This window comes from Brachyhypopomus gauderio, chromosome 15 (genome assembly GCF_052324685.1).
Source record: "Brachyhypopomus gauderio isolate BG-103 chromosome 15, BGAUD_0.2, whole genome shotgun sequence".
NCBI lineage: Eukaryota > Metazoa > Chordata > Actinopteri > Gymnotiformes > Hypopomidae > Brachyhypopomus > Brachyhypopomus gauderio.
Window position 1 is genome coordinate 4,896,619 of NC_135225.1, and position 15,413 is coordinate 4,912,031.

The following is a 15,413-nucleotide window of genomic DNA, read 5'->3' on the forward strand; positions in this document are numbered from 1 at the left end:
CTCCGGTGTGAAAACCCTTGCGGCGAAGTTCTACAGCGGATTGCAGCGACTGCAGCCTCCAGATCGTGGCTAATCTGCCTGCGATTAAATGAGCGAACAAATATATCAGTAAACGTATGAGACACCTGTAGTTCCGCACCAACTTGAGCTCGTAAGGGATGGAGCGTGTAACACACAGCTGCACGCGCTCTGCTGCGCCCCGTGTGCACTGGCTCCCGTGCGGAGGGAGGAGTGGTGCATGATGGGAGGTCATAATTAGAGTGGCAGACAGAAAGCACAAGCAGCAAAGCAGAAACATGGTGATAGAATACGACGGTTCACAAGCACGCTGTCGACATTCTCCTCTCTCCCTTGATGCATGGACATCCTCCAAAGAGGCTTTTTTAAATCATGTTTCAATCAGATATTTTCCCCATGTTCCATGTCTGTATAACGGTGCTGCAGTAAATCTTTCTCTGGTTTCCATGTTTTACTTGGCTCTGTGGACTCATATGTAACCCTGTGATTAATGGCATCCAATAAAGTGGATGAAAGGAAAAATGTCTGTATTTTCTAGCTCTCTCCACTCGTTGAATGTGCTTTTGCTCTGACGCTCGGAATGCTTTCCCCATTTTCATGGTTTAGTTGTCCAATTTGAAGAAAACATCTTTTAACTGTGGGCATTTCATTCCAGCTCTGCAAGAACCTTCATGGATCAGAACAGAGCCAGGTAATTGATAGGAATGGGGGTCTCACACATGATAGAATGCTGATTTATAGTTTTATGGTTTATTTCTATCCTGATCTTGATTGTGCAAAGGGAACATTTGGAGCTAATAGGAGGTCCAGGGTTGGCAAAGACAAAGAAATGAAAACATAAATAAATATGTGATTTCTGATATTCCTAATATGACTCCTGTAAGCAGTATGACTGCTGAACCTGAGTTTCGTAAACGTCCTTCTGAACGTCTTCTAAATGTCACGGGCAGACGCATGACCTTTCCGCTGGTCACATGCACATGTTCACAAATCCATTGTCTGTCAGGAAAATAACAAGATTTGACAGAGCAGACATTTCTGCAGCAATTCCCACAGAGCAGATGTCCTGAGAAAGAACAGAGGCGGCCAAAACCCGCGGGTCCAGTTATGAGGACCTCAAGCATGGAGGTGGCATAATGTGAAGTGGCCCTGCCAAAACCACAGCAGAGCTGCAGGGCGAAAACCTTGCCAGACATTGGCCTGGCTGGGCTAGAAACTCTAGACAGAGAGAGGGAACTAGATTTAGGGAGGGAACTAGACTGAGAGAGGGTACTAGATTTAGAGAGGGAACTTGACTGAGAGAGGGAACTAGACTGAGAGGGGGAACTAGACTGAGAGAGAGGACTAGACTGAAAGAGAGAACTAGACTGAAAGAGGGCACTAGATTTAGAGAGGTAACTTGACTGAGAGATGGTACTGGACTGAGAGAGGGCACTAGACTGAGAGGGCACTAGACTGAGAGAGGGCACTAGATTTAGAGAGGGAACTAGACTGAGAGAGGGCACTAGATTTAGAGAGGGAACTTGACTGAGATAGGGTACTGGACTGAGAGAGGGCACTAGATTTAGGGAGGGCACTAGCAAAGAAGCTGTCTCACGTCACGCAGTGCGACACAGTCTCTCTGTGCCTGTCATTTGGTTTGCGTCCCGACTGGGCCACAGTGCCAGCTTGTTATGATCAAAATCTTAAGTTTCAGGTGCACGGACAGTAACGTTACCTTCGGTGCAATTCTAGGTGCTCTCTGTCTCTGGTCGTGGTTTTGGAATAACCCCAACAGCTTGTTCATTTTTCCCCCACATATGCCAGGAAGGGTACATTCCTTTTAGAATTTTAATGAAAAGCTTAGATAAATAAATAAATAATCAAGATAAATAAAATCTGAAACAGTGGTGTCTTCATCCACACTCCAGACATGGTGTGTGTGTGTGTGTGTGTGTGTGTGTGTGTGTGTGTGTGTGTGTGTGTGTGTGTGTGTGTGTGTGTTGTGCACTCGTGGCCCAGAGAGGGTGTGCAGCTGTGTGGATGGTTCAGGAGGGTGTGTAAGAATGACCAGGGTGGGGCAGCGTGATGATAGACTGGCTGAACTGACTCATGAATTTCATGTCCAGTTGAGAAGCACATCCAGGGAAGACTTCCATCCAGCTGGGACACCACGCCAAGGCAAACAACAGGGCTTCTCACCACACACACACACACACGCAAACATGCACACACACATACACACACACACAGACACACATTTGCTTTTCCACACACTTTCCTTTACCACTTCATCCAAGGTGTCTTCTTTTTAGCTGTAAAAATAAATAGCTTTTTCCCGGGACTGGGAGTGAAACAAGGACCTCTAGTCTATTACTATATAAAGACCTGCTTCAGACAGCCTGTTTGGCTCACCCTTAGAAGAATGCAGAACAGACAATTAGTTAAGGCTTTTCTTCTCTCTGTGTTCTGCTAATGTCAGCATGCTGTACTGATAATCTATGTTTCATCAGGGTCACACTCCTCAGTGAAATCAAGGCCTTCTAGCAATCCTCCAACACAACCATCCCTTTGGTAATGAATCATAGCAGAAGATGAGTGTGTGTGTGTGTGTGTGTGTGTGTGTGTGTGTGTGTGTGTGTGTGTGTGTGTGTGTGTGTGTGTGTGTGTGTGTGTGTGTGTGTGTGTGTGTGTGTGTATTTGCGTGTGTGTACATGCACAAGTGTGTGTGTGCGCGTTTGTGCCTGCGCGGGTGTGTGTGTGTGTGTGTTAATGGAAGTTTTGAATTGATATGATGCTCACTTTCTATAAACTACTCACACTCCATGACTGCAAATGTGTGAATGTAAGATACCCTGGTAGCAATATGACATTTTCTTTAAAATATACTACACAAGTATATTTCTGTTTGAAGGAGAACAAAATGAAGATTTATAACATCAGGCTTAAACTTGCTTCATAATGTTCAAGGCTAAAAAATACTTATGTACATTCGTCAGGTTGGAGAGACGCTAGTTCAGGCAGGGCCACACAGCCTGTCGAGAGCACTGCATTCTTCTGCCGTCTTAAAGCATAAGGCTCAACATTTATGCACCATTTGGCGTCTGACAGATTCTGCTCAGGGTCTCTCAGAGCCACATTAGTTCTCCAGTGTTGTCTCCTCCTCCGTTTGAGCGTCTCCCCGCTGGAGGTCTGTCCTACCGCCCCGCTGGGGTCATTTGGCTCCTGTTCTGTGTAATCCATGACCGGCGAAGGTGAGAGGTCCGTGAGCCGGGACTCGGTGGAGACCAGGTAATGGCTTTCCCAGCCTCCCTTGGGAAACAGCAGCTCCAGCCCTCAGCACTGCTGCACAGTGAGTTATCGCTGCTGATGTTGACTCAACTGAGATTTGTTACCATGGCAAAGGACATTGAGATATGAGTGTCCATCCCTCAGTCAGCTGCGTTGATCACTCCAAAGAGGAACTGTGTCATAAAACGGGCGTTTTGAGATTTTTCTCTGTAATTATTTTTGTGGGTGTCAAAGGGGAACGTAAACCTGTAGGCCATATTTCCTCAAGAGAATGTACACGGGTCATGGCTAAAATCTACATAGCAGTGTTCAATTACACGCTGAAGGAGTTAATTAAATTCCAGAGATGCTGCTGTGAAACTGCTTCTATACATACAGGTCTGGCGTGGCGATGCCCTTTTCACCAACATGTTGCACTTCCATCTGAATCGTGAAACAATGGAGGCTCTCTGGCAACCCTCTCCTTCTGTAACTCGTCCCCAGTTCAAGGGCCGCTCACTCTCCCCCTCCGTGCCATAGAAACGCTGCAGGCAAAGTGTTCTCATGCCTGTGCAATGAAGTGACTTTTGGACAAGTGAGCTGTGAATGTGGCCAAGATGAACTCAGATTCTAGAGTTTCGCCTTAGAATCTGGGCCATGGAAGCAGCTTGGAGCGGCTTAATCAATTACAACTTACTCACCGCAGTAAAAAAAAAAAAAATGAACAGTGTTAAAAGGGTTTCGTCCAAACGTTGTATGAATTTGTTTTGTCTTAGCCACTCGTGTCCCCTTCTGTCCTCCGTGTCCTTCTCGCATGTAAGACGTTTCGCCTCCTCTCGTCGGCTGCCTGCCTCTTTGCTTTTTTGTTTTTTTTTCTCCTCTGATCGTTCCTTCGTGTCTCTGCCCTCCTGGCTTTGCCTAACTCACGCTGCTTCTGAATGGAAGCCAGTCTCCATCAAAGGCTTTCAGCCATGGGCCTGTGGGGTTGCTTGCTTTTTGTAAAAGAAAGGAGAGAGAGAGAGAGAGAGAGAGAGAGAGAGAGAGAGAGAAGGACAGAGAGAGAGAGAGAGGAAGAGAGAGTGGGAGAGAGAGAGAGAGAGAGAGAGGGGGGGGGGGGGGGGCTAAAAGAGAGGCACCTCTGGTGATTCTTTGCAGTTCAATCCAGTGGAGTTTTATCAGATCCTGATCTCTTAGCTCTCAAATAAGTCTGGTCTCACTGGACTGAGAATTGTATTACAGTAAATGCCTCTTTGATACTAATAGTAAACCCTGATCGTCAGAGAGATTGCTTATATGCTTTCCATAACATTTGGCATCTGAAAACAGATATATTTGGATAAGTCTTTAACATATATTTTCTTTACACCATATCTTATGCAGTAGAAGTTTGATATGCCAGCCTGCCAGCGTCTGCCTGACATGGCAGCAACCAGCAGAGGGCAGCGCGTCACAGTGTAAAACACAAAGCCACAAGCTCAGCATTGAAGAACCTCACCCGCTCTCTCATGATCATATATGTCTGTCTCTCTCTCTTATCTGCTACATGCGTGCTAGGTGGACTAACACCTTCACAGCTGGACCAGGTCAGTCAGCAGGCCGACTGTGGTATCTCTCCAGGACCAGGCATGGGTCTCTCAACTCTCTCCTCATACCTTTGCCCCTAGTGACCTTACACATGAAGCTGGGGGCAGTTGCAGCTACCCGCACTTCAAAGCCGGGCCCTGCCACGGCCTGGTGGACAGAGCCTCTGCCCTGTCAGAACTTCAGTGATCGGTGCCCTGTTGCTCGGGGTGGAGTGGGTCGGAGAGTGTGCAGACGGCCCTGGGTGGAGACAGTGAGGCAGCTCTTCACATTTATATTGAAGCAGAGTGTGTGAACGTGTCACCCGGTGCTAAGCTGTTGCCGGGCTTATTTCACATAGCGACTCGGTTGGCCCGTGGGGAAATTATGGATTAGATTACTCATCACAATGCATTCAGCCTTGTTTATCCGCTGACAAAGCAAAGGGAGAGAATGTTGGATTTAAAAAGATAAAAGCCCCATTCAGTCATTTCAGTTCGTCCACTGTAATGCGGAAAACGCTGCAGCCTCATGAGACTGCAAAAGATTTAGGCAGGAATGTTTAAAATGGTTCAATCTGCGGTTTGTTAATGAACAAAAATAAACTGTTAACACTTGTATTTACACTTCTATTAACACTTCTATTAAATCTTCTATTAAATCTGCTATCAATGCTTCTATTAACACATATATTAACACTTCTATTAACACCTCTATTAACACTATTATTAACTCTATTATTAACACCGCTATTGTGTGTGTGTGGGTGTGTGTATGTATATATATATGTGTGTGTGTGTGTGTGTGTGTGTGTGTGTGTGTGTGTGTGTGTGTGTGGGTGTGTGTATGGGTATGTGTGTGTGTAATGTAGTGGCATGAGCAAGGGTTAGCTTAATCCCTCTCTTCATAAGCAGTGGGAGATATGGCAAGCTTGGGAATTCCAGGACTATGGAAAAACCACGAGTGTCTGCATTCCAGGAAAGACCAGGGTTAGAGAAGACCATATGTGATGACCTCTTAACACTAATTAACCTTGTGTAACAACTACACTGTGCCAGGAACTAAATGTCCATTCTCTCTGCATAACTACACTTATGTCCACTACCCACAGAGTTCTGCTAATTTTGATTAGCCCTGCTTGACTCTTACACATTTACCTGTCGCCTCTAAATATTTACTAGCTGTGTGTGACGGAGAGTGCATTGCTGCAGGTGCCTCACTCCAGCTCACTCCTGGAGCTGTGCACCTCACCTCCTCCCAGGGGGAGCGCCTCACTCCGCGGCCTCTGGCTTCACAGTGTGAAGACCAGGAAGATCTGTGACCTTTCTCCTCATCTCGTCTTATGAAATGTAACCAAGAGGCACAAAGACCTTAAATTATTTTGATTTTCCTGCTCCATGCAGTGGGAGGCGTCCCGCGAGACATCACGAGGAGAAACGTTCCACTGCATGGACGCCTAAGCTCCTACTCCTTATCCTAGGGTAAGTCTTTAGTCTTTGACGTGAAGAGAATGATTCCTTGATAGCTAGCAAAGGTAACCTCGACATGAACCAACTCTCTTCCACAGGTGGTTAGGTGATAGCTCTCACGGGTGTTGTTACTTTAGACGTCCCATATAAATGGCTTGGAACACCACTATCCACTGTAGCGGAGTCCTCTGAGAATAGACATTATATAAGGTGCATTGTACAGACACCCTGGAGATGCTAACAGTTACACGGCTACACTATGCTACACCACGCTACGCTAAATTGATGTTGCTGCTACACCACACTACCACTACACACTGTAGTTTACAGAATGATGAAGGAAGAAAGGCCGTGGCCATGTTTAATTACATTGCGTGTAGATTGTGCTCATGTGCGGTAAAGTACGGGAGCTCCTGAGGTACATTATTCTGACATTTCAAGTCTTCATCATAGGACCAGCCCAGATGTGAAGCATTACCATGGTAAGAGGATACTAGAAAAGTTTAGTATCCAGTATTAGAAAAGTCTAACAGACACAAACAGCTAAGCAGGTCATACCATCACTTGAAGTCTTCTGCTCCATTTTACTGAACATTTACAGGACTTTGGTCGTCAGCTGTTGTTTTAAATAAGCTCATATAAATAAAATTATATAACATGGTCATGGGCATTTTTTTAGTACTTGACATTTTTGTTGCATTGTATATTCATTCTGGAATGGACAAGACTTATTCTATGGGTATCTTTTATTTCTAGATGGACATGGACATATGGATAAAACTGAAGGACATTTCTCACAGATATATTAACTATTGATGTATAGCTTAAAATAATTGAAGTACATTAATTATTAATGACAAGAAGGTTTACCTTGCAGGTCCAGACTATGTAGACCTATGTAGATTCATATAGGGATCAGTGAAATCCTTATTGGGTCTGAGGCCCACCAGACCTTCAGTCTGACAGCTAGAGGTCTTTATGTCAAGGTGAGAAAACGTTGGTGCGTTTTTTTCAGCTCAAACCTTCACACCTTCAGATCAATGCCAGAGACTGATTAACCTAAATACAGTAACGTAGCATGAGCGGGTTATGACTGCAGACTCTGGATGACAAAAAGACACGACTACACACTCCAAACACATCCAGCTGTAGACGGACAGTCTTATCTCCAACTTCATAGAGAGATAAATCCAGCTTAAAGCTTGTGGTTGCCGACAGGAAGCCAATAAATCCATTGGGTGGGGGGTATAAGTTGATTATTACTGCTTGCCCGGCCCTTTGAGGCCCCTTACCCTGGTAAATCAACAGGCCCCTTTATTTTAGGTGGTTTGGTGCTGATGGCTTGTCCATTATTCTACTGCGTCTCGATAAAGCCAGCTAAGTGCACCAACACCAGCTCCAGCAGTAAAGTCATTAGTACATTGTTGGAAGTGTTTGTTTTCGATAAGCCCCCATGTGCACTGCCCCCCGGCCCTCTGGGAATCGACGTCCTCTCCCTGAGTCAATAGTCAGGACCTCAAGCTAATCCTTGAAACCCTCAGCCCTGGGCCGGTCAGCACCAGAGACGCTTCACCACAGGCATGTGTGGCAGGGACACTGGAGTAATGGAGCAGAGGCAGTGGGGAGTTCTCTCTGCGCATCTCTGTCGTCTGGTCTTCTTGAACCTGTGTTTGCTTCACTGTGTTTCTCCATGCATGCAAAATATAGGTTTGCCAGCAGCTTGTGGCCAACAGACCTAACATGAGGTGTTTCAGAATAGTCACTAACCCTAACCCTACTCACTAGATGTTTTTAGTCTACAAAGGTAGTTTGCAAAGCATGTTCACTCAATATGTATTTAATTTTTATCCGTATTTTCTCTATTAGTCAATATTTCATGGCATGCTCTTTAAGTAGCTGCCAGTCATCTAGTTGAAATAATATGTTTGTAATATGTAAATATGTTTTACAAATGTGCTTATGTAGTTTGGTGCTGGGCACATAGACAAACGTGCAGAAGAGCTTTGAAATTGTTCATTTCAAACAATTGGCATAATTTAATACACGTGACTCATCTGATTGAAATGTACATCAAACGATACGTTCTAGAATTACTTAACGCTCCTAAATCATGTATTTGCTATAGGCTGCTTAGCCATGATGGACGTTCATGAGAGGGGAGATGCCAAGTGTATTATTAAACTATCCTGCCAATTTAAACCCATCCAGAAGAACAGCTAGAGGACACAACTGACATAGTGTGAAATTGTCAGTGGAACGATTAACTTAATGGACGTGTCCTCAGATCTGAGCCCAGAATATTCTAGAAACATTTTTATGCCCTTTTTCTCATGTCTGGTAACTGGATAGTGTATCAGGCACAGCACAGATGTCACATTTATAAAGGGTGCATAACATGTGGAATACGTTCCCCTTTAATATACAGTAAACAGCTAAATGTTTTCTTGTAAAACTCATTTTTCAAATATATAGATCAGGCGTACTCAACTAAATTTGTCCGCGGTCCAATTTTGGCAGATACCTGTGACCTGAGGTCCGGTGCGGCGGGGGGTGGCGTAAGTTGTTGAACGGTGGAGGCGTTTATACTTTCGCGAGCGTTGCTGCTGTGTTCTCCGAAACGATAGGCGTTTTGTCCGAAACGATATGTGGTAGAAACACCCCTCAAAACAGGGGAATGAACATTTACCTGACCAATTTTAATGTTGCTATATGTTTCAGGTTTGAAAAGTGCTGGAATTTAGGTTAAAGTACTTTAAAATGCTTGAAATTGTAACTACTTGGTTTCACAACAAATAGCTGTCTGACTGAATAGTTCTCTTGTATTAGGTTAACAAATACGAAACATGAGAGAACGTGAAGACGTGAAGATTGGGCGTTTTTTAAATAAACAACCATTAAATAATGTGATAAAAAGCGAATTATTTCGAGTATATGTATAAATATTTAACGTAATTATGTTTAACATGCTGGGAAATATTGAAATGGACCTTGAAAGTGACGTACAAGTGCTTTAATTCTACCTTATAAAGGTGTATGAACCCTGAAAACGTGACTTTGTTCATTGCGCTGAAGCGCGGCGCGAAGTTACAAAATTCGGGAGGTGCACGACCTCTCGAACCGACAGCGCGCGAGGCACTCGCGCACACGCGGAGCCACAGCGATTACGTAATTTTTGCCGCGCGGACCCTCGCGCCGCTCGCGAAGCGTCAACCAGGCAGGCTTGTTGTTGAGCGGGGTGGCGAACGTAAATTGTTGAGCGGGGGTGGCAAACGTAACACTCGTGACGGAGTGTTTTGTCAATAGCCCTGAAATAAATGCTACGGTTTTGTTTTGGTCCGTATCCAGTTAATCAGGAATGAGATTGGGTCCGGACAGGACTGCGTTCGGGTCCGGATCCGGACCGCGGTCCGCCAGTTGAGTACCCCTGATATAGATCATGCAGCTTTGCTCACAGTGTACAAGATGTTCAAATCCATCATTCTGGCTTGTTCATGCTGTTCCTGCTGCCTAATATAATAACATAAATAACTCCACATACTTTTTACACATCAAGGTCATTTGAACCAGGTTCTACAAAGCTTGTTCTCATCCTGTGGGTTTCTCGTGCTCCTCGTGCAGACCACGCTGGGACTTCACCAGTGACTGCTCACACGCCTTTCACTGTGTCTTTCAGGGCACTTGTTTTAATGTTTAGGCTTTTATATTTGACTTGGCTAAAGGTGTCTATAAAATATATTTTTAACTCCTCAGAATGAAAAGTGCAAGGTGGCACACGCACGGCTAGAAGTGACTGAAACTGTTTATGTGTGTGTGTGTGTGTTTTTTGTGTGTGTCTGTGTGTATCTGAATGAAAGATGACTATATAAGGGAGCACACAGAATTTGGGTGGCGTAGTGCATTTCACAGGAAGTAGCAGGCTTGTTTACGCGCCCTTCTGCATCAACAGGTCTGTTTGAGGTCTCTCTAAAAAGATAAACTGGGCTATGCTACTACATCAATGTCCTTTACATGTCTAGTTCATCCCAGGAGCCAGCAGGCACAAAAGAACCATATACTGCTAACACTGCTGGTGGTGCAGTTCAGTAGCAAGTAGCAAGTCATGCAAAAATGGTATATTTAACTTAACCAAATATAATGTTTTTTAAAAAGAGTGGAAATTGTACAATGCTCACAACTTTACTCTTTGTGGATCTGTTCAAATTGAATGTCATTTCTTCTCACAGTGGTCTTTTTGTTTGTTCTGATTCAATTCAAACGACAGCTTCTCCATCTCCCCACTTACATTAACTAAGATGCTTTTTAATTTATTATTTTACTGTCACCACAGCACACACCAGTTCATTTTCTCTTACAGACTTTGCTTAACTTGCTGAAAATGTGATATACTGAGGTTAATCTTGTGATTGCTTCTTTGGCAAACGTGTTAAACACTGTACACTGCATTGGATCAGATTTTTATGCTTATTGCCTTTGCATAAAATTGTGGTGGACAACAAAAATCTATAAATAAATTAGCATGAAAAGAATGTTCTTATCTTTGACAGAGGTTTTGAGTTTCAGGCGCTGGTTGGTTCTTCGTGTCCATGGTCTTCCTACCTTTCCCTTATCCTAGTTACATGTCATCCATCTTCTCTAATAGCTATTGGCCGCCATTTCTTTTTTTCTCCCCTTTCATCTGTCTCTCTGTGTCCCAGCTGCAGGCAGCGTCTTCAACTTTGTGGATCTTTGTCAGTTTGATTATCAAGGGGATTGTGGGTAAGGTGGTAGAGACACAAACCAGAAGATTTATAGCAGCGGGGTTAAACGAGAGCGAGCGTTTATCAAGCACCGTCATGCCCGCGGTTCCGATCAGATTAGACAGCTGATTTATGGTGAGTGAAGGGTCAGGTGTTGATTGGTGTGTAGCAGACCTCAGACAGGGTTCTTGAAATAATTGTACCTACTAGCATGGGAAGTGTTGCAGGTAACACAGGAACCTTTCGGTATTGTCTGATCTACAGGGAAATGTATTTAATGATAATTTAGTAGGATATTGTACTGGGAGAGAGATATAATGCATTTTTGAATGGGCTGATTAAATGAAAAGAGAAAACACTTTTTATTATAAAGAAGGTGGTTTGTGAGGGGCGTTGTGATTGTTGAAACGTCCCTTTGACCACATATCCCATTGATTAATCCGTATATTGTGTGCCCATAGGGGCTATCTAACTTTTTACCTTGATCTAATTATCTTCATGCGACCCTCCACTCCTCAAAGGTCTCTGGTCTGATCTTAGTTTGGGAGTCTCTTTAATTCCCTCGGGGCGAATGCATTCCTGAGCGCTGCCGTACGCGGGCTCATTCCTCACCACAGATAACACCGCTCGTGTGGTGCGGCTGACCCTGCCGTCCCTCCCCGTCCGGACACACCGTCTCCAGCTCCGGAGGAGCCGGGCCACACAGCCCTGAGCTCTGACTCACGGTGCATGTGGCCACGGTGCTCCGAGAATGCGGCGATGTGGTCATCGTGCTGGAATCCGTTCCACCCTATTCTCACTGCACAGTTCCTGGAAATTACTGCATGGTTCCAACCCAGTCACCCGCCAGGTGTGTATCAGGCCCGGCACGTATAGAGGTGGCCTTACTGTAAAGGTACTTTCATCCTTCATCCATCTCTATTGGGACAATTGTCTTGTCCCATAATAACCCATTATTACAACATTTGGTCCTGTAAAACGTGTTCTATATATTGTCAGCCAGAAAAAAAAGGCTTGTGTGAGAAACGTAAACCTAAGTTTGACGTCTGTCGGCGGTGGCAGGTCCTCGTGAGTGCTCTAAGGAGTTACAGTTGAGTCTACCTTTGTGTGAAGTCTAAGTGCTGACAGCAGTCCTGGCCTGCCAATGACAGAGCGCTTTGAGAAAATAAAGAGGCCATCAGCACACCAGCTTCTGACTGCCAGCAGGAGACTGTTCCTGCTTTATGTGGAGGTGTTGAGTGCCTGAGACAAAGTGCACAGGCAGTGGTTAAATACCTGCAGCACAGACCCTGCAGTACTTCTGTACCATGGCTATAAATGTGGCTTTATCTCCCTCCAAACACTGATATGCCGCTATGCTGTACCGTTCATTAAAATGAATCACCATCAGCTTGCACTATATTTCCATATGGTGTTGAATTTGATTCACACTGCCGTTTTAAAACATGTCTTCCTCTGTCTCCTGTGTGTCCTGTGTGCCTGATCCCTTCAGGATCTGAGAAAACTTGTAGTGCTTTTATGAAACAATAGCTTCAAAGCTTACTGGAACATCCACAACTGTCAATATGGACCCAATGTTCATTGCTCAATAGTACATGGTGATACATTTCCGTGTACACACCTGCACATAAGAAACAGCAGTAGTGGAGCTTTAGTGGGTCAATGTCAGTCTTATGTCATGTCAGCCTTAATAAGGGGTGTTTGTACTGTGCAGCAGCCATAGGTCAGGGTGGTGAGTCACACTCTGAAGGTTTGTAGTGTGACATGGTGACATCAAAATACTACATGACACCAACTACAGATGTACATTATACTGCAGAGCAATTTACTACTTACTGCATGCTTTAGATTTCAAGTTCTTTTAATTAGTAAATATGACAAAGCAGCAAGATATCTCAGATGTGGAAAGAATTACTCTGATTATTTTAGACAGATAAGCACACAAAAGGCCACTAGTGAAATTGATACAGGTAGCATTTCTGTCATAATGGGTAACGAAGCATCTCCCTTGAGGCCCAGATCATCACAGTGCCAAAGTAAAATGCTGATTAGAGAATATAACATACTTGGGGCTTATCTATTCTTATTTTCTTTCTTTTCCTTTAGTTTTTCATTTTATATTTTCATATTTTTTTTAACTACACAGATCCTAGCTTTATGTGAATTGCTATCCGCATAGCACACTGGAGATATAGTAGAAAATATGTACTGCACACCCAGTGGCCATGTGGCTGGGAGCTTCACTTGGCCTGTCTAAACAAATAGCTCATCCCCAGGAGCGCGTGCCCCGCTGTAATGGTGCCCAGGCTCGTCCTCCGCACGCCTACAGCTGCTCCCACCGTGCTGGCCGCTGCCGGCTAATGAAAGCTCATCTGGACTGGACACATCTGGACTGTGCACATGTCATCTGGTGTCTGGCGTGTTGGAAACTCAAGGGAAACAACAAGAGAAGACGAACAGTGCAGAGCGTGAGCAAGGAGACTAATTGAAGTCTGAGAGGGAGGTGTAGGCCTCAGGTGCCCCGTGGTTTCACTGTTAGAGAAGTGCCTTATGGTTGACTTTAAGAGAATTGTCCTATGGTTTCACTGTAAGAGACGTACTCTATGGATTCACTGTAAGATAAGTGTCCAATGATTTCACTGTAAGAGAAGTTTGGCTTCCTGATGATATTTTGACCACAAAGAGCTTTGAATAAGCTATCAGAAGGTTTGTAAAACGCCCCTCATGTCTAATGAACATATACAGAGTATTTATGATCTGATGATTCATTTGTTTGGATTACTTGAGATGTGAAGCAATACAATGTATTTAATGTATGTTTTGGGATTAGATACATCTTGCCTTAATAGATCCAATGCTCACAAGTACATGTTAGTACATGTTGTTGGCAAAATATTCACAGGACAGACTACAGGGTCAAGCATTAATCAAACTTCAAGAATTCACACTTTTGATAGCTTACTCACTGACAACCAGGCTTTCATTTCACAAATTGTCCACCATATGACCCCAGTCAAAGTGGAGATGTCAAATGTCCAATCAGAAGTCCTAATGCCACTGTGATGGGTTGACTCACACATGATGGGCTGATTTACACAGCAGTGGGTATGTTTGTGAATCAGTGGTTCACAAGGGAATTAGAGTCAATAGTTATAATATCAGTGGTCTGCCATGACCAGCCTGATCATTTATTTACTTTTTACTACATTGTCTGATTATCTTTTGATAACCTTATATGTACATATTTTATGCACTTTTATGTAGATCCATACTTCTCTATATCTTCATACAATTTATGTCCACAAAATATACAATAAAGTTATGTGTCCCTTATATGCTAATTCGTTATTAAAAATTTCACCGACATTCATTTCAACAGGAAACAGTGATAAATGTGAGCAGAAGGGTGCAAACCTCACAAGTCGAGCTGGTTTAACTTTACGCAAATTACACACGGAAGCTGTTCTGCGCTGACCAATCAGGCAAAAGCATGCATGAGTATAGTGCCTGCACAAGTATAGTGCCTGCACAGTTCCATCTGCATGACAGCGAAAACCTGATCACGTCTGTGTCTGTCCCACATGCACATGATCTGAAACTGTAAAATACAGAGACCAAAAAAAGAAAAGAAACACAGCATGGAAGAACGTCTTTTATATTGTTGGGTGTTCCTGCTGAGTGATAATACAGTTCTGAATCACAAATATTACAGACTACATATATTTTTTGTTGGTTGAATGCTGATATAGCTAAGCCAACAAAAACTGAACTATACCGAGCTTTAATTATGAGTATATGAGTGGTCTTCTTGACAGGATAATTCATTTCAAATTGATGTGAGCTTTATGAGGTGCGTTGTAGACAGACACTCCCCTGAAGTTGTGTGCGTTCAGTGCAGGACCGTCGATCAGCTCTTGGATAAGAATCATTGCCCTAGATGTACATTTTTTGGTATGGTAGCTCATGACAGCTGAGTGCAATGTGGTGGAGAACAGAGGCTGGAGTTGGTTTCCTGTGTGCACCCTTCCTGCCATATTGCCTGGGAATATTAGGGGTCTGATCAGAAAGAAGGAACTGTGGCTTTGTGGGCGCACGTGACTGACACCCCTCACGCCCCCATCTTTCCTCTCCCCACCCACTTTCCATCATCTCACGTGCCCTCTGCCTACCATCCATTCCTTGCACGCTCAGTTCAAAGAGTCAAACGCTTGGCTGTCTTTGTACTGTGAGGCAAAAGGGTGTGTGTGTGTTTGTGTGTGTGTGTGTGTGTGTGTGTGTGTGTGTGTGTGTGTATAGCAAGGCGGCTCTGACACTGAGGGCGTCATGATTCTGGATCTTCTAGCTTTTTCTCCTACTGTTGCCTTCGGTTCCCATGGCACTT